The following is a 19,245-nucleotide window of genomic DNA, read 5'->3' as shown; positions in this document are numbered from 1 at the left end:
ATATATTATGTCATCATCACAATGTTTCTTGCTCTGAGTCTGTGCTATCATCATTCTAGCTAGCTCTAGCAAGCAGAAAAATCTCTAGGTAATCTGATTTTACTTTTTAAAATAAATATATTAATAAAAAGCCTGTCAGACTAGGGTTTTCTGGCATAATTCAAATAAAAAAAGCCTCAAGTTTCTCCTGAGATAATATGCTACTTCTACATATTGGGGGCAGAGAGAGTATTTAACTTATTCCTAACAATTTTCTCTACAGCAATCACAGGCAATCTTTTCATGCTCAGAAACGTCTTCGGCTATGGTCCTACATTGTAATTTCTTCAAAACCAAAGCAATTTTAAGAATACACCTGCTCCCTCTAGGCCCAAGCCTTGCACTCACCTCTACGTGGGAAGACTATTTAATGTGATGGGTGGCCTGTTGTTGTTTCAATTGAATTGCTCTGGAGCATGACTGCACAAAGAATGACAACAGAATGTTAAGGAACTGCAGAACAAAGGCGGGAAGGAAGGTGATGGAATGGGAGCATTTATACCAGTGGAGAAGTCTGATATGTGCTGCACCCTTTGGCAGCAAGAAACTGCTCTTCAGGGGTGGGATGACTACAACGGATAGAGAAATATCAACCCAAGGAGGAGGCTTTAAAGGAGTCTGCGTGGCAGCATGGGTACAATGAAAGTTAGACACACAACACTTGTAGATGCTCTGGAAATCCCAGCAGCAGTGACAAACATCTACCAGATGTTTATGAAACACAACATTGTGCTTTCTCATATCTCACGCACTAGGCAAGATGTGAGAAAGACGGAAAGGAACCATAAACAGTGCAAAACAAGAACAAAAGAAAAGCCAAGACTGAGTCAGGGGTACCAAAGTAGCAGTTGCCTATGAAGAGGAGGAGAAAGAGAGAAAGTCTTTACTTCCTTTGCAGCAAGTTTTGGCAACTTATTTCAATATAACAATGTCTAAACTAGCTTTTAAATGCTCAGTCCAGCTTGTCAGCACTGCACTAAATAAGTGCTAGCTTATCCTGTTTCTTAGCTTCTGTGGTACTAGATGTACCTAAAAGGTATGAACACACAAACTTTAGGTGTATTTCAATTAAACATGTGATATGACATGATTTAAATCAAGCTTGACATACTTCTAAACCACTTCACCACAAGGTTATAGGCCAAAATCTTTTATGTCCAGTTACCAAAGATCAACTAGCAAAAAATAAAAAATAAAAAAGTAATAATAATAATAATAAAAAAAATCACTGGTATAAAACATTAAATCTTTTCAATAATAATTTACAAGAGACAGATTCCAGAGCATTTGGCTTTCGTATATTCACACTGACAATTGGATTCTTTGTAAATATAGAAAATGTTAATTAACCTGATTTACATCTTACCCCAAAGTCTCACACAGACTCACATCCTGATTTTAGTATGGCAGTTTCAACACTAAGCAGAATATAAATGTTGAAGGAGAATAGAAAAGCTGCATTTTCCTTTCCATAATAATATTACTTCTGGTAATTTATTCATTGCAAAATTTCATTACAAATAACCAGATGCCTTCAGTTGCACTGTTTTTGGATACCACAACTGCCAAACCAAACTATTTATCATAACAGAAGGACATATTGAAGAGATGCACTCATTTTGCACTGAAGCTTCATTTTGCCTGTAGCAAAGATGTAGCATAGCTGAATGCCCAGGGTGGTAGCTAGGAAGTTAACATGCACAGACACTACTGAATGAAGATTACTGAGAAATTCAAACAGTGAAATCAAAACTCAATGTTCACTTAACATAATCTTTGCAGAGCCACTCCTTTGTTACCTGCTAGTAAGAAGATAGATTTAGTTTATGTGTTAAAGCTGTTCTCTTCCACAAAACCAAAAGGGACCCATTTGTGTCTCAGCTGTAATGCAAAGTGGGATATGTACAGCAAGGCAATAACCAAATGTAAATCTGTTAGTTGTCTGGGTGGGCTATAATGTCTGGCAACCTGCAAGCTCACATAAAACAGACCTTATACAGTTGAATGAATATTATCAGTGTTTGTTTTTTATTATGTTATGAAATATCTACTGCCTCCTCGGATTAAGATGATAGAGGATAAAATGGGCAGTTTATAATAAATAGTAAAAAAGTCGGATACACTCGCTATAAATTTCATTCTAGACCATGCATGACTAGAGGCAAGACCTAAAGTCATGATTAAGATTAAATAAGTGCCAAAATCTTATGATTTCAACTGGTCGCATAAGCTCTGCTGCATTGCAATTAATTACGAAGAATGGAACTTGCCTTAAATTAATGCTGAATGCAGCTCCCTATAACTAGATGGGAAATAAAAAAATTGGATGTAAATACCACATTGACTATCACCAAAACCCAAAGGGATTTAAAGTTTTTCTAATTCAGAATTGTCTCCTGTTTTGTTTTTTGCTTTTTTTTTTAATAACCATTCACATTTGGTAGTCTGGGAAGTACCAAATCAAAAAAAGAGGCAACAAGCAGTAATTGATTTTGCTCATGTACCTAACTAAGCCTTGCTTATCAGTAAGGAGCAACAATGAAGGGATGAGGCAAGACAAACACAGAGCAATGGAAAAGGGAAAAGAAAAAAAAAAAGAAAAATAAAAAAGAAGAGAAAAAAAAAGAGGAAACAAAAAAAAAAAAGGAAGTGGATGAATTAGAGAGAATTTTGATGGTAGTATGGGACAAAACTATTCAAATATTGCTGCAGTTTATCCCAGAATCCACAGTCTAAACAAGAATTCAGGTTTTGGTGTTCTGGTTTTACTTAATATTTCTTTTCTTCCCACCCTCTTTTTGTCTGATTAAAAGTGTTAAAAGAACCTGAAAATTCAGAAATACTCACATGTCATCATAATCAACCAACACCCTTGAAACAGCATATTTTGAAGACAACATGTTTTATAGAAAACACTTCAACCAGCATTCCAGTATCTTCATTTTTCACTACTACCTACCTGCTGATGGTATGAAAGATACAAGAAAAGATGAAAATAACTATGGAGATGAGCACAGACAACTTAAAGGAGAATCAAGAAGCATTTCTACAACTTTGGTTGACAATTGCTTTGAGAAGAAAGTGATTTCTTAGAGGGCTCTTATTTAAATCCTTCTTGCAAGCCTCAGCCTAAATGTACGGGTGATTTTTCTTCATTTTACATCAGTTCACCCATCCTTGAGAAAGCATATAACGAGATAATAACACCCACAAAGAACTGTTATCATTTATGTATTTACAAGAAAGCATAAGGAAGGTCCAAGTTTATGAGCATACAGTATTTTGAGTAAATTAGGTGACATTAGACTTCTAAACCAGATTTCCATGAGGAAACTATGGCTTTGGCCTGTAGCAGAGCTCCATGAAGGCCAATTGCAAGACTCTTTCTCAGAAATATTTGCTAGCAGCTTGTTGAGATCTTCCCTGGGAAGTTCACAAAGCCATTCTCGTTCCTCTTCTGAAAAACTTCCATGCAGGAAACTAGAATTATACTTTGCAGTTTGAGGCACAAATATAACCTACTCTCAATGCTGGAAAGTCATCTAATGCTAATCAAAATGGCTTTACAGAAACTTCTTGCTGAATTTATAACATTGATTAAGGAGTCATATCTGTACCAATATGCTGCCCTTGATAGCAAAATACGGAATATTTGAAAACCACAGTAGATTTACAATGGAACACAGACCTCAGTTTTTTTCTGAAACTATTGCCTCTGTACACATATCAAATTGATAGTCCAGTATCTGCATATTCTTCTCATTTTTCTTCATGTACGCGTGAGGAAAAGGGTAAAGGAGACAGCAACATATTTTTCCATTGCTAATTTCAGAGAACTTAGTTTATAAATTTTACATTTAGAGAAGACAGAATTTAGAATACATCTTTAATAATGTTTGCTCAGTTATAGGAAATTTCCACCTCACCAGAGACAACGTTCTGAAATCAGTGTGAATATGAAATTAGGATATGTCTTGAATATGGCAATCACCTTAAAGACAGAAAAACTCTTTTCATAATAAAGCTTCAGTGAAACAGTGGCTTAAATAAAAGAAAGGCTTCAGTAATATTATTTCCTTCATCATCTTTGGTAACAGAATTCTGCACCATCTCCTATATCTCCATTACTACATAGTGCAAAAATCAGGGTAGTTCACTAAATAATGGTGAACTGCTTCTTGAGCAGGATTGTCAGAATCTACCCACACTCAGATTTGTGATGTGGGTTGTGATGTAGTGTGACAGTGCTGGACTGAGAGCAGAAGACAGTGAAATATTATACACAATGCATTTATTCCCAGTACATACTTTTAAACACATAACTGTATGATATATACTGTATGATTTATAACTGCGTGATGTTAATGCAAAATCCCAGTTGTGTTATCTCAATCTATGAGACTTACCCATTCACTTCCATCAAGCTGCTAAGTCTTTCATCACAACGTTTTCTAAAAGAGTTGCATTCAGACTTAAATTTTAATGCCAAAACGTATTCTATCAGAAATCTCCACCAAACATACCATATACTTTTCAGTCGGTTTAAAACTGTTTACTCGTTTCACCTTTTATATTGCTTGAAACAATCCACAAACCACTTCTACTACTACATTCAACTCTCAGGCTGCTCAAGAGACAAAACTGATCAAAACTCTCTTCCCGTCTCAGTTGTGCTTCCTGGAGCGTGGATGCAATCTGAGTCTGTGCAGGTTCCCCCTTTTGCTTCCTTCTCCTGGCACAGAAGAGTTCAAACAAAAGGGCTGCATTCCTCAGCCCACCCATCTTTCCTATTTCTGGGAGGAGTGAGTTGGTTCCTCTTTCTTTAATATCTTGCTCTGTGGCATCTGTATCTCAAATAATGGCTGTTATTGCTTTTGTTTGCTTTACAACACCACCATTCCACCAAGCCCAAACAGCTGAGTGAACATCCTAAAATTTGTTCTTGTGTGCAGCCACATTAGCATGCAAAATACGCAAAAATGTAAAGAAAACTGGAGATATTTGTCTCTGGAGAAAGGGAGATCTATGCAGAGCCACTGATGTTATTCGTGATAATAACTAAGAGGCACTCCACTTCACTTCATGATCTGAAAGGAGAGAATGGATCTGGCCCAAAGAAGTCTGCTGGCTCCAGGCATTTCTGTGCAGGTTCTTGTACTCTACCAGAAGGTTTTATCTGAGTAGTATTCACACAAACACGCAGTTCACCACATTGTATATCCAGACTTACCACGCATATGCAACACATGCCTTCAGCTTGTTTGTATGGGTGGACAACAGCCACTGCAAACAAGCTGGGCAGGCTGCACATCCTCTGGTCCCTGAAAGCATGCAGCAGGGCCTGACAATTCACAGTACACAAACTGCGTGTCGTATTTATCTGTATGTCCAGGACTAAACTGATTTGCAACCATGTATATCCTACTGCAATACAGTGCTTTTAGGATTTCAAGATGTATCCAAAATGGATTTAAAGTTAAACAAAATTCAGACTGTCAGAAAGACTTTTTGCAGAACATGTGAAGAAATTAGGACTCACTGCCACCTAGAGGAAATTCGGATCATTACCTTCCTTTCACGTAAAATCTTTCCTCCCTCTCTTGCTCATCATGCAGATATCCTGTACTGAGGTTTTGAAAAGCAGATTAATCTCAAGTTCGTTAAGCAAACAATGACGTGTACTAATTATTTATGAAAAAAAGGGTAAGAGTTAACAGTTAAATATCCAAACCCTTGTACTGCTGAGAACATCTTAACTAAGCTCAATGGCTCTGATTTCCAGCAAGACAAGAATTTCCTTCACAGGCAACAAAAAACTTTGGTAAACATAATAAAATATATTTCAGAGCATGAAAACAAGAAGAATTTGATAAAATAAGGATGGAGGGAGGGGGAAGGGAAGTGAAAGGGAAGGGAGGCTATACTAAATTATCATTCTGGTTAAACATACTCAATCAATTCATGCAGGATATTCCCTAAAATCGTCATGATGCTATTCAGAAGATATTGCTTAGTAATTAACAGTAAGTTTACTAGCAAGGGCATTCTAATGCATCCAAGCTATTCAATTCAGCCCCAATCATGTTTTCCTGTTTTTAAATTCCCAAAGCAGTCAGGAGAAATTCTCTTCAAAATTTTCATCCCAGTGTGTGGAGCAAGCAATAAATTGCAGAGATCAAGTTATTTTTTTCCAGAGTGTAATCATTTCAGTGGTATATGTATGAGGGAGATAAATATTGTTGTATCACAGGGAACGCATTTACTCTACGTGTGGCATTACACTTATTAATTAGTCACTCAGTTTGCCTTTTCTATACACACGAAGACATGGATGTCACCCAACTCAAATTCTGTGTTAGAGAGGACAAGGAATATGAAGTAAATTGAACATGGAGGAAAAGACTCTTCACAAGAGGGAGGCTGACCACAACACTGAAATGACGGTTGAGACAGAACCTCAGCCATTCTTGAACACTATCCAACGTTACTGGTGGCTAAAAATACCTAATCTACATGATACTCTAAGAAATATCCTCCTCCTCTTTTTCACAGCACTAATAAGACCTGAGAAATTGACCATTTTCCACCAGGAACTTGAAATGACAAACAGATTTCTGCTGTCAGGAGAACTGTATTGAAATTTACTTAGCGTCTTCATGCAGGCTGCTGAAGACTTGGGATCTCTACTTTCTTTACTTGCCATTCATACGTGCCTAAGCTGCCAGTGAAAGTGGCTGAAAAGCTCCTGCCAGTTTCGCTTTCTGTCTGCAGATGACAATAAATCTGATGATAACTTTCTTAATAAGCAGTCTTGAAACAAAGGAGCGCTCTCAGGGACCTCTTAAGATAGGAGACACAGGAGACTGACAAGATAGCCACAGAGAAAAAAGCAACAAGAAATCCATGACATTCGAATGCCAAGCAGCTAGAAAAAAAAAAATTAGATAGATAAAGTATTGTCTGGAAAGATGCTCTGAACTGCAAAAAAAGGCCATCACTTCTCACTGTTTGGTTGAAACTGCGTTCACAGGAACAGAGTTTTTCTTCCTTCTTTGAAATGATCACTGTAATGTGGAAGAAATACGATTCCATTATCAGTTTATTCCCCTCTTGGGGTGAACTCATAAGCCTCCCTTAAAATTGACCGTTTGGGTCAAAAGTATGAGGTTATTATATTCTATCACATAGACAGTACTGGTATCACGAAGAGGAATTTCAATTACAGAATTATCTGTTTACCAATATATCTTAATACTAGGCATTATCATTGACTTTTCCTCCTGGGGTTTACCGTCTACATCAAAGTTAACAGACCTAATTGCACCCCGCCATATTACACACAATTTTAAAGACTGAACTCAACTGAAACTGCTTCATCTCTAGTGTCAGAATAGGGACTTAGCACACAGTTGCTGGGAAAGTTATTCCATAGGAGTATTTCTCAAATTCTTTTGTTGTACTGGCACCCTGAGATGGCAACAGTTCAACGCCTCTAGAGATGAGGAGTGAGGACTAAGCAAAATATCTGTTCTAAATCTTTTATATTTTTTCCCTGACTTTGGAGGAACTAGGCTGTTGCCAGACACTTGCAGCAATCAGCTGTTCTCAGACTACTGGGAGAACTTTGAGGAGTCTGTTTCTCATTCTCTCACTTACCAAATAAACCACAGGACTGGGTGATACTACAACCCAGAAGATCACTCTCCAGTAAGCACTAATCTCACTGTTTCCTTCCCCTGCACCACAACTGCGAGCTGGAATCAGTCTTGCACCAGCCCTGGCATTTGTTGGCTTTCCCCATAATAGAATTACAAGCACTAATCTAGCAAAAAACTAATTCCAATAAAGAAGGATTGCTATCTCCTGTTTTACCGAAGTCAGTTGGCTACCGGAAGTATCTGGCAGGAATCAAACCTGGCATGAGAGAAGGGCAGAACTGCAGAGCCAAAAGCAAATGATTAGAAGAGTGAAGTACAATGAAAAAATCATCTTTCAAATAATGATGGTTAAGAGCCTTGCTAGATCTAGCCCTCAAATATATTATATAGGGCTCACGTGACTAATTTCCTACAACACTTTTCCCTTATCCAGCAGTAATTGCAACGGTGTTTCATTACCCCATTCTTACAGACTCGACAGTCAGATAAAATGACCTGGAGTGAATGTTTTTGCTCATATTTCTAGCATTCACTTCACAGACATGCAAGTACTTCTGCATGACCCAGAGCACTGCAAAGAAGAGAGAAGATAGTACCAATTCAGTTGTTCTCAGTATGAATCATGAAATTCGTTTAATTTTATAGCTGCAGATAAATCAGTCAAGTTAATCGGTGCGCCATGAAGCTACTGCATCAAAAGAAAACTTCCCAATAAGCCTTTACAGAAATAGGCAATATTTAATAGTCATAAATCCAAATGTTATTCAGATATTTTGCTCTCAGACACCACGTGAATACGTGAATGTCAACAGCAACACTGAAATACTAATGCTGCTTTTTGCAGGGTGTTTTTTTTTTATCATAGTCAATCAGCCATTTGCTGTCAAGCATTTTACAGGTAGTTTCAGGACCAGTCTTATTTTCAAAATGTTCTTCAGTGACTCCATCATTTAAACAAACCCCCCTTGGATTCAAATAACATCCTATGGTGATTTTTTCACTAACTGTAAAAATGCATACATATGTTCACATATATACTCGTATATACATGAAGCTTCAGGGCTGATTCACAGAGATCAATTAATTCCCTTCCAGTGGTTGCTCAGGAAAATAATCCTGAGCATTATCTGGGTGGTAAAAACTTATGTACAAGATGTAACTAGTCATCAGAGAGTAATCTAATAGCAAGATTAATGGTCAATGTTTTTTTCTTCAGAGGATTTTCTCCATGACAAGGTACAGCTGTCACAGCTTCAACAGATCTTAACTTTTTTGGCAGAAAAAAAGCAACAACAATCTGCAGTTTGCTGAATATTTTCCAAGTGCAGTTCCCAGTTGCCATAGAGGTAGTAGACCATCTGGAGAATCTCCAGCTGAACCAAAAAGCAAGCCGATCTCAGCACTGCAAAAGTTATTTTGAGGTTGTCACATACTCCTGCAGGATCCAGCAGTAAATTACAAAACTACCGCTTCAAAGGCTTCACAAATCCTTCTCTGGGGTTGGTCTGCTGCCTCCAAAATACACAAGAGTTGCAATATGGGCCTACACTAACTTCAGAGCTATCTCTGTCTAACTGCATCACACTGTGGAGCAGCAGCATGTGAAGCCAGAAAGTCAGGCTGTCTTGTATCAGTCAAGTGCAGGAAAGTTTTGAATATTTCTGTGCACTGCAAAGACAGCTCACTGAATAATTCTCACAGAACAATTTATTCAGGCATACTGAGACAGTGGGGGCTCCGGACATACTGCCAGAAGGCTACCACTTGTTTGAATTCGATACTCAGATTTGATTTGAATTAATAAAATATTGATCTCATCACTGAACCAAAATACTTAAAATCCAAGCTGTGTTAATATGCAGTTGGTCAGATGTGTTGCAGGATTCTTGCATATTCTCCTTGCTGCACAAGCCTGTAGGCATATCAAACAGCTTCTGTGCAACTTCAAGTAAACACATGTTCTTTCCCTCAGCACATGAAAACTGAGGACTTGTATTCTGCAAACATCTGGGATTTTCAAGCTACCTGGAGAGCAAGAATAGAAGAAAAGATGGAGGCAGCTTGTTTGAAACAAATTCATTAAATAGCTTGAAACACTTACAGTATTTACATCAGCACAAATTATAACTGACTCCAAAAGACATATACAATCATAAGTTCAGTGAGGATGGAAAAGACTCTAAGATCACTGAGTCCAGCCACCCCCACCATGCCCACCAGCCACATCCCTCAGTGCCACATCTACATGTTGCTTGAATGTCTCCAAGAACACTGACTTCACCACTCCCCTGGGCAGCCTGTGCCAGTGCCTCACTGCAATTTTGGAGAATAATTTTTTCTTAATATCCTATCCAAACATCTCCTGGTGCAACCTGAGGCTGTCATATCTCATCTGTCACTGTTACCTGGGAAAAGAGGCCGACCCCCCATCTCACTACAACCTCCTTTCAGGTAGGTGCAGAGAACAATAAGGTCTCCGCTGAGCCTTCTCTTCTCCAGGCTAAACAATCCCAGTTCCTTCACCTGCTACTCATAAAATGTGTGATCCAGACCCTTCACAGCCCCACTGGCCTTCTCTGAACACGTTCCAGGGCCTCAATGTCTTTCTTGTAGTGTGGGTCCCAAAACTGAACATGGTGCTCGAGGTATGGCCTCACTTGGCTGAGTCCAGAGGGATGATCACCCCCTGCTCCTGCTAGTAACACTATTTCTGATATAAGCCAGGATGCCATTGGCCTTCTCAGACACCTGGGTACACTGATGGCTCATGTTCAGCCAGCTGTCAGCTAACACCCTGAGATCCTTCTCTACAACATGGCTTTCCAGCCACTTTTCCCAAATCCATAGCAATACACGGGGCTGTTCTGACCAGTGTGCAGGATCACAGAATCACAGAATCATAGAATTGCTCAGGTTGAAAAAGACCTTACAAATCATCAAGTCCAACTACAACCTGACCATACTACGCTAACTGTGGCAGCCCTCCGCTAAATCATGTCCCTGAGCACCACATCCAAACGGTTCTTAAACACATCCAGGGATGGTGACTCAACCAACACCCTGGGGAGCCCATTCCAGTGCTTAACAACCCATGATGGCTTCTGAGATTATCCATTCCACAACCTTCCCTGGCACCAAGGTGATATCGATAGGTCTGCAGCTACTAAAATCATCCTTCCAGCCTTTCTGAACATGGGTGTCACATTTGCCAGTCTCCAGTCCACCAGGACATTTCTAGTTAGCCAGGACTGTTGAAAGATGATGGAGAGTGCTTGGCAACCATAGCCGCCAACACCCTCAGCACACTAGGGTGCAATCCATCCAGCCCCATGATCTTGTGAGCATCCAGCTTTCAGAGCAGGTCCAAAAACATCTCATCACGGATTATGCAGGGCCTATTCTGTTCCACTTCCCTATCTACCAGCTAAGGGGTTGTGTGCCCAGAGAGTCTTACTATTAAAGACTAAGTACCTCTGTCTAAGTTATCTCCCACACACTCTAGGAACCTCCAGGATTGTTCCCTATCTGTTGTATTATAAATGCAGATGATGTCTGGGAAGTTCAAGTCCCCCACAAGAACAAGAGGTAGAGCCCTTGAGAATTTACCCAACTGTCTATAAAGTGTCTTGTCCACGTCTTCATCCTGGTTGGGTGGCCTGTAACAGACTGCCATGATAATGTCAGTCTTATTGGCCTTTGCTATTATTCTGGCCCATAAGTTCTCAACCCTATCATCACCATCATTAATTTCCATATATTCACATTCTTAGATAGAGGGCTACACCACTGCCTTTCCTGCCTTGCCTATCTCTTTTGAAAAGTTGGTAGCCATTCATCACAGCACTCCAGCTGTGCGAATCATTCCACTGTTTCCAACTATATCATAGCTTTCCAACCACACAATTGGACTCCAGCTCCTCCTGTTTGTTACCCATGCTGCACACATTAGTGTAAAATCACCTATCTGGACCACCTTTTGAGGGGCGGTAGCCCTAATACCTACCCTCTTGACCCTACTCAGGTGTTTCCATAGCCTCACACCAACCCTTGCATTCTTCCTACAAAAATATGAGTCGTTCTCCTCCTTCAGCAAGACATAAGACTGTGTGGGATCTCACTAGCACATCCCTTTCCTACAAGCACTGGCACATTACATACAGGCTCTGTTCTAGTGACCCCAGTTACACCCCCACCCCCTTCCGTACCTTTCGTAGTTTGAAAGTCTATCAATGAACCTTCCCAACTCCTGTCTTAAGACCCCTTTCCAGCGGTGGGATAAGCTATGCCTATTGGTTGCCAGCAGGCCTGGTCTCATACAAACTGAGCAGAGGTCAAAAAACTCAAACCCTAGCCAGGCACACCAGCCTCAGAGCCAGGTATTAATCCATTGGCCCACCATGTTTAGTTCTCTATAACTGAAGAGATAGAGGATTCGGCACTCAGCCTTGCTGAACATCAACAGGATATTTGTGTCACACATGCATAGGCATAAAGCTATTATCATGGAATATCTAGGGAGAGACAGCAGTCGCTAAAAGGAAAATTGGCGTAGAAACAAAATGCTGAAAAGGCCTCATTCCCTCTCCCCCCCAAAATAAGTTCAAGAGAAACACAAATTCTCTCACTAATTTATTTCAGCCTCATTTAGGAGCCCATTCTGTCACTGTGCAAAGTAGTTATTAGGATCGGAATGATGGATATTTCTGGTCACTTCTAAGACTTGAGCTGAATCTTACCAGATCACCAACTACTAAAACATTGTTTCTCTAGAAAACAGGTTACAGGAAGGTATTTCTCATCCTGGATACAGTTATTCCAGCTATGAGCCATGTGCACATCCACACATAACCTTGGTTCTAACAACAGTGAACAAGGAACTGCAGCAGACAGTGCCCTCGTTAGCACTGGGTCTCTGACTACTCCTGATCAAACCATTTGTTATTAGTGAACTCTAAAAACCAAGTTTTCTGCAAGTCTGCTGGCCATGTTAAATTATTTCATCTGCTATAATACTAGCATGTGAAGCTTTCAAAATTTACAAGTACTTTTGGATGAATTATGTCTGCTGTGGATAGCTTTTAGTCTTTGACTCCTTTTTGTAGCAGAGCAATTCAACTGCCAAATCACAATAGATGAAATTTGCTAAAACATGTAAGCAATTTCAGAATAAATCTATCACACTGGTAAACATCTCAGTGTTAATAGCTAAAGCTAATAATTAACATAACAATAGCTAACAGCTAATGTTATTTTGAATGAGCAGTCATACAACACTTCTGAAAATTTTACCTAGATGTTCTATTTCTTATTCATTATTATTTTTAAAGAAAGTTTTAAAATAAGGTTCTGTTTTCATTGATTCCTATCTTGAAATTTATTCGTATACTTTGTAGAAAGATTTTTTACAACTCTCATATAAGGTGGAATAGAAATAGAATATGAAAACCAAGAGTCAGGACAAATAAGGAAATACGTATCAATTACAAATGCAGCACAGAACATGTCAAGTTTTATTTAAATTTCAAATGCATACTTTAGCAATCTGTAAAACTTTTTGAGCATCATTTTCCCACCTTTCACAAACACAAACTGATATCTGCTTTTCACCCATAAGCACTCAGCCTGGTCATGGCTGTTACTCAAATATAGCTCTTTGCAATCTATCCACTTCCTAACATTGAAGGCAATGCCCCCTCCCTTCCTACCCTGCCTATCCCTTCTGAAGAGCCTGTAGCCTTCAGTCAGAATATTCCAAATGAATCCCAATCAGTGGGATTCCCAGCACATTTCGGTGATAGCAACCAGATCATAATTTTCCAGGTACATCACTGTTTCCAACTCCCGCTGCTTATTCCCCATGCTGCATGCATTAGTATAAAGGCTCTTCATCTGGGCTTTCTGACACACTACCTTTCTGGAGGGTCCCTCCCTCAAACCTCTGAAAGAATTCTGAAGTTTTCCTCCACTAATTCCTGAAGGTTTCAGGCAGGGGGTCAGCAACGTTACCTCTTCTGAAGAGTCCCCAGAAGACCCTACAGAACAGTTCAGAGGCCTATCCCCGCCATCTGCTACAACGGGAACATCCCCAGGCTCTTTTCTGTCCCACTGACCACCACCCTCTTCCCCCATCAAATCTAGAAAATTCTGAACTACTTGTTCCACCCTAAAAAGTGTCATTTTATCCCCATCCCCCTTCATACCTAGTTTAAAGCTCTCTCAATGAGCACTGTCAGCTCCTGGGCCAGGGTGTGTTCTCCCCATGGAGACAAACAAGTCCCATATACAGCCATCAGTCCAGGCACCAAGTAAATTACCCCATGATCAAAGAACCCAAAGTTCCTGTGGTTGCAGCAACTTTTCAGCCACATATTCAAAGCCTGCATTTTTCTAGATCGCTCCGTATCCCTCAGCACCTCAGAACAGAGAGAGGAAAATACCACTTGTGCACCCACTCCTTCATCCATTCACCTTAAACACCTGAAATCCTTTTTGATAGCTTGCAGGCTTCCCTGAGCAGTTTAATCACTGCCTATCCGAACTATCAATCGCAGGTAGTAATCAGAGGAGCGATTCAGACCCAGGAGTTTTTCTAGTGATGTCCCTGACACAGGCCCTAGGGAGGCAGCACACCTCCCTACAAGTCGGGTTTGCAAATGGGACCCTCTGTTCCCCTGAGAAGGGAATTGCCCACCACAATAACCCTCCTGTATTTCCTGATTGAGGCAGCCGCAAGGTGTGGGGATGATCGCCTCACCCTAGGCTCCCTCCTAGACAGATCCTCCCTCACCCCCCCCTTCAATTTTCAGCATCTCAAACATGTTGTTCAGTGGGACATGGGGAAGCAAGCAGGCAGGGGGTGCACCTGTGATGTGCTGAGCTGGGGACTCTTTCAATCCTCTTCATCTGTCTGACTGTGACAGGGCAGGGGGTCCACACTTTTCTGGGGGTATCTCCCTGGCACCCTTCCCTCTGGCACACCAGCGAGTCACTCCACCAGTCAACCTCCTGCTCACACTCCCTGATGGCCCTTAGCCTCTCCACCTCCTCCTTGAGCTCCACCACCAGGCAGAGCAGCTCATCCACCAGCTCATACCTTACACGGGTGGAATCCTAGCCTTTCTGCCACCCTCCCTCTGGCAGCAGCAGACTCAGGCACTCCTTGCAGCCAGAGACCTGAACATCCACAGTTCTGGGCAGGCCATCTGTTTGAATAGTCATAGCTTTTTGGAGCAAGCCCGCTGTCTTGTAGATACCATGTTTAAGCCTATGGTCTCAAAGACTGCCAAGAGAGCTGGTCTCCTGAGCAAAGAAGGACAATGCTTACACACCCTGCAGTCCCCGCTAGCTTAGCAGCCTGCCCACAAGCTGCCAGCCCTCCAGCACAAGAACAGAGCCGTTGCTGGCTTCAAAAAGCCCTAAAAAGAGCTTTTTCTCAGCCTTGCCCAGTGCAGTCTTACCTGCCCTGTAGCTACTCTCTGCAGCAATAGAAAACAATTATGAGATGGGTGATCAAGAGCAGAATCATTCTTTATCAAACTACAAGACACACAACAGGTCTGCCCATGACTAACGTTTGGGATTTCAGAAGAAATTAAAGAAACCATACAGCATGAATTCGGGAACACAAAGCTTTTAAAACATAAAAATTAAGGAATTTAAATCAAAGGCCAGATACTATTTTTAGTTTGCACTGCACGCCAGAGAAAAAGCTACTAGAAAAAAAGCTTATGGCATTTCTTTACTAAACCGGCTCCTTTTGTACTCATGCAAATCTAAGAACAAAGAGCGCCGTTTCTCACAAGTCAAAGACTGCAGAAAGAAGAAAAATGGCTGAGATTTCTTCAGCTAGACTTTACACTTAATAACAATTCTTTACAAACGTTTAAAATAAAGAAGCATCTGAAAGAAAAAAGATGCAGCACTGCAAATATAGTGTAGTGATTAATATCAACCCGCATATTAAACGCATATTTTGCCTCAATTTTCTATAAAGTTAATGATGAGGACATTAGTGGAGTAAAGAATGAAAATAAAGACAGAACATCAGAAATTATGATACCCAGGAGAGAAATAAATGTTAATATTCTGAATACCTCCTAAAGCAAATATAAGAAGGGCTGAATAATCTCCCTGTTAGAATATAGATGTATGGAATAGTCATAGATGTATGGAATAATGTCTGGAATAGAAGTAAGGAATAATCAAGCAAGACTGCATGTCCTGCTATATTATAATACATAATGCTATATTATATAGTATATTCATATTTAATATTATAAGTAGTAACTATTCCATTTGTGGTATCTCATGAGCTGAAATCAGTAAATGCGGGTTCTACATTCAAAAGAATGGGTACAAATAATTCTGGAACTAGACATATTAACTGACTTTGTCAAAACTAAGTCTTTGGACAGATTCTGAAAGAAGAACTAAGGCACAGAGGGGGAAAAGGAAAGCAGTATAAATTACAATGTGGCTTTATCAACAGTAGATTGCAACAGATCAATCTATTCTCTCCTATTCCGCATACCTGATTTATTAGACAGCAGAACATTATTTATCAGGGATTTAAATCAAGAATTTGACACAGTTTACACACAGAAAAGATTTGCTAAAGGTGAAGAAGGCAGGTGCTAATACATTTCTGAAGGCGCTAAGGCTAGAGGTATCAACAGATAATTGCCTGGGAGGCCATGATATAAGGAGAGGTTGCTAGATGCTTTATCAAGCAGACATCCTGTTTAATAAGTTACTCAAAGATCGTAAGGAACAATGCAGATGAAATTAGCAGAGAATATTACCATATTGGTTAGACTGATAAAATGAGATCGTTATACAAGGGTAGAAAGAGCAGATACCTCTACTTGTGGAAGAAGTTGATTGTGCATAGATTAAAAAACAAAACAAAACAAGAAAAAGGAGGTACATTTGTCTGCCTATTTGAGGATGATCATATCCATCCAAAGCTATGAATGAGCTAATGAATTCACAAATGTGTGAGGAAAGGCATTTGTCGTGAGAGGAACGGAAAGACCTAATTGCGTACTGTTCTGATCAAATAGTTTTATTGAAGATGAACTTTAACTGCAATAACTGCAAAGAATTGCAATACAGATTACAAAACTAATACTATCTGCACAAGATCGTATAGTAATGAATCAACTGTAAACGCATCCCTAAAAGTTCAGGAAAAGGATTCCAAATAGAGTAATGAAAGCTTTAAAAAAAAAAAATATTATAATTTTGAAATGTAGACCAGTAGGCTTATAGAAGGTATTTTATAAATGGATAAAAGATTTGTTTGTAATAAGAGCTCTTATTCTTCACAGAAGCTTTCCTGGTTAGCTACGTATACCAAAGAAGTTACATACTATGGGATTTACCCAAACCACATACCCAAGAGGACTGGTAATGACCAAATCGCAGTCAGAAATGAATTATTTCCCCGTGGTTGGTCCGTAGCATTCACTGGTTGAATTTTAGTCTACTTTTCCACATTCCTCGCTGTGGAGTGAGGCAGCATAGGCTAAATACAGGGGCAAGTCTAACAAATACCATAATGGTGCAGGACATGGGACACTGGTGATCATTTGCATTGTCTTTCTGAGACTTGCTGCATTTGTGCCTTGGCCCTTGTCTTACAAATCTTAACGTTATGGAGTAATCAAGAACGTTTTGTCACAAGTGGCATACGGTGGCACATTAGCAGATATTGGCAAAACTTACTGTTTTGCAGCTGTTTGCACGATTGCACACAGACCACTGGACACAGACAACTGGACCGGCACCAAATAGCTTTCCTGTGTACCAGTAGAGTCAGAAAGACCAAAATTCATCTCCCTGATATCAGACAGATGCGCCAAATCAGTGTGCCTGATTTCAAATTTGAAAACAATGTGAAGAAATTCTTTAAAATACGTATAGATACATCACATCAAAGTAGTGTAACAGGAGGAGTGGGATGGCAAAAGGTTATCTGGCAACTCAAGAAAAGTAAGAAACACTTTTTATATTTGAATTAATAGAAAATTCTCTGTAGGTGAACAGGTAAAAGCTATCTTAATAATTTCTCTTTTTGCCTTTAGGAAGGATAGTGATAGACCGAGCATGATACTGAGTGATATAAACGGATCTTTTTCCATTTTAAATTGCCAGGGGAAGTTTACACAGTTTGTTGCTGTTTCTGAAGCCTTCTTGTCACAGTTCTTGTTCTATTAAAAAATGTATAGTAATTCAGAAAAAAGTTTTTCCCCTTTAATTGATTTGCCTCACATGGAAACAAAATTCTTTCTTGTTATTAAGTGTCACTTGAGAGTATTTCTTCTACAGCTGTTTGGAGGACATTTTGCTCCCATTGCATGTAGCTACACATATGTGCTTTTTCCTAGCAGTAGCAAAATCTCAGTGAATGCTTCTCCCAGCTTGCTTTTGTATCATCTGGGACTCAACAATATCATAAGCACTGTTGTTTAACAAGTGTGAAAAAAAGAGAAAAAAAATTATTGCCACTTACCAGACATGCCACTGTGCAAAGACTTGCTGACCTTGTTGGAAAAATCAGGGCAATTGAGACTTGTCTAGTTATAAGGAATCATCCTCTAGACACGGAGTCAGTGTGGGTGGTTCCGTTCACACATTCAGCTACTGCAGCACATCTTTACCTCCAGGCCTTTATATATCCTGTTTTGAAGATAGATGGAATTCTGAAATTGCATTGGACTCAGGCAGGCTCCCAGACACTCTCAAAACTTGCATGCATCCTCAGATCTGGAAATCACAAAGGACCACCTTCCAAGGTCTGGAACAGCAGCCAGTTAACTCTAAATTGAAAAGGCAAAAGACAAACAAAAGAATACTTTACATACATCTTATCATCATTTACCTGGTTCTATTTATGTGTTACATAGAATGAGTTGAGTATTTCTTAGAGTCACATAAGATACCTTTCACAACTTCCAAAAGGATTGCCTTGCTGTCAAAGCAATTCTTAGCCCTAGTCTTCTTTTTAACAGTCTTCCACTTCTGTATAATCAATAGATATCAAGATGTTATAATCACAATATAATCAAGAGTTAGGCAAAGTAGACAACGATAACAAAAAGAGAATAAGTGGAAGAGCTTACCCTTCGGCTGAGCTCACCACAAAACACCAAGAGAGGTGATCTCCAGAAGAGATCCTTCCCCTCTGGTAGCCAGCTCTTAAATAGGTCTAAATTGCCTTCACCTGTGCTCCTCTGGCTGACTCATGGCTAGCCTCAGGTGATTAATCAGAGGTTCAGGCCGTGACTCAGCAGTTCCCATACACACTTCCCAATGTTTGTCTTGGTAATATATTGCACTGTTGCAAGATAGATGAAGATGCTCCCCGATCCTACCTCCTGGGTGTTCATATTGCTCTCAGAAAACAGTTAGACTTTGCCTTGGTTTCACACTGCTTCCCAGTGTCATCTGCTCTTGTGGCACCAGAATTTTGCTGGCTTAATTTGAATCTTTATCAACACGGACAACTTTAACCTAACTTTCTTTTAGACAAGGAGAAATTCTGATC

The 19,245-nt window shown here is 39.8% G+C and overlaps 1 long non-coding RNA gene across 1 annotated transcript; it reads right to left on the bottom strand.

Moving 5' to 3' along the window:
- Nucleotides 1-18,457: 18,457 nt before the first annotated feature.
- Nucleotides 18,458-18,857, bottom strand: LOC125692189 (uncharacterized). Its single transcript, XR_007376515.1, has 3 exons — nucleotides 18,821-18,857; nucleotides 18,641-18,719; nucleotides 18,458-18,517 (listed from the first exon to the last, which is right to left on the bottom strand). It is a non-coding gene; the product is annotated as an uncharacterized LOC125692189 (long non-coding RNA).
- Nucleotides 18,858-19,245: the final 388 nt, after the last annotated feature.

Source organism: Lagopus muta, chromosome 4 (genome assembly GCF_023343835.1).
Source record: "Lagopus muta isolate bLagMut1 chromosome 4, bLagMut1 primary, whole genome shotgun sequence".
NCBI classification, from domain to species: domain Eukaryota; kingdom Metazoa; phylum Chordata; class Aves; order Galliformes; family Phasianidae; genus Lagopus; species Lagopus muta.
This window is presented reverse-complemented; position numbering and strand designations above follow the sequence as displayed.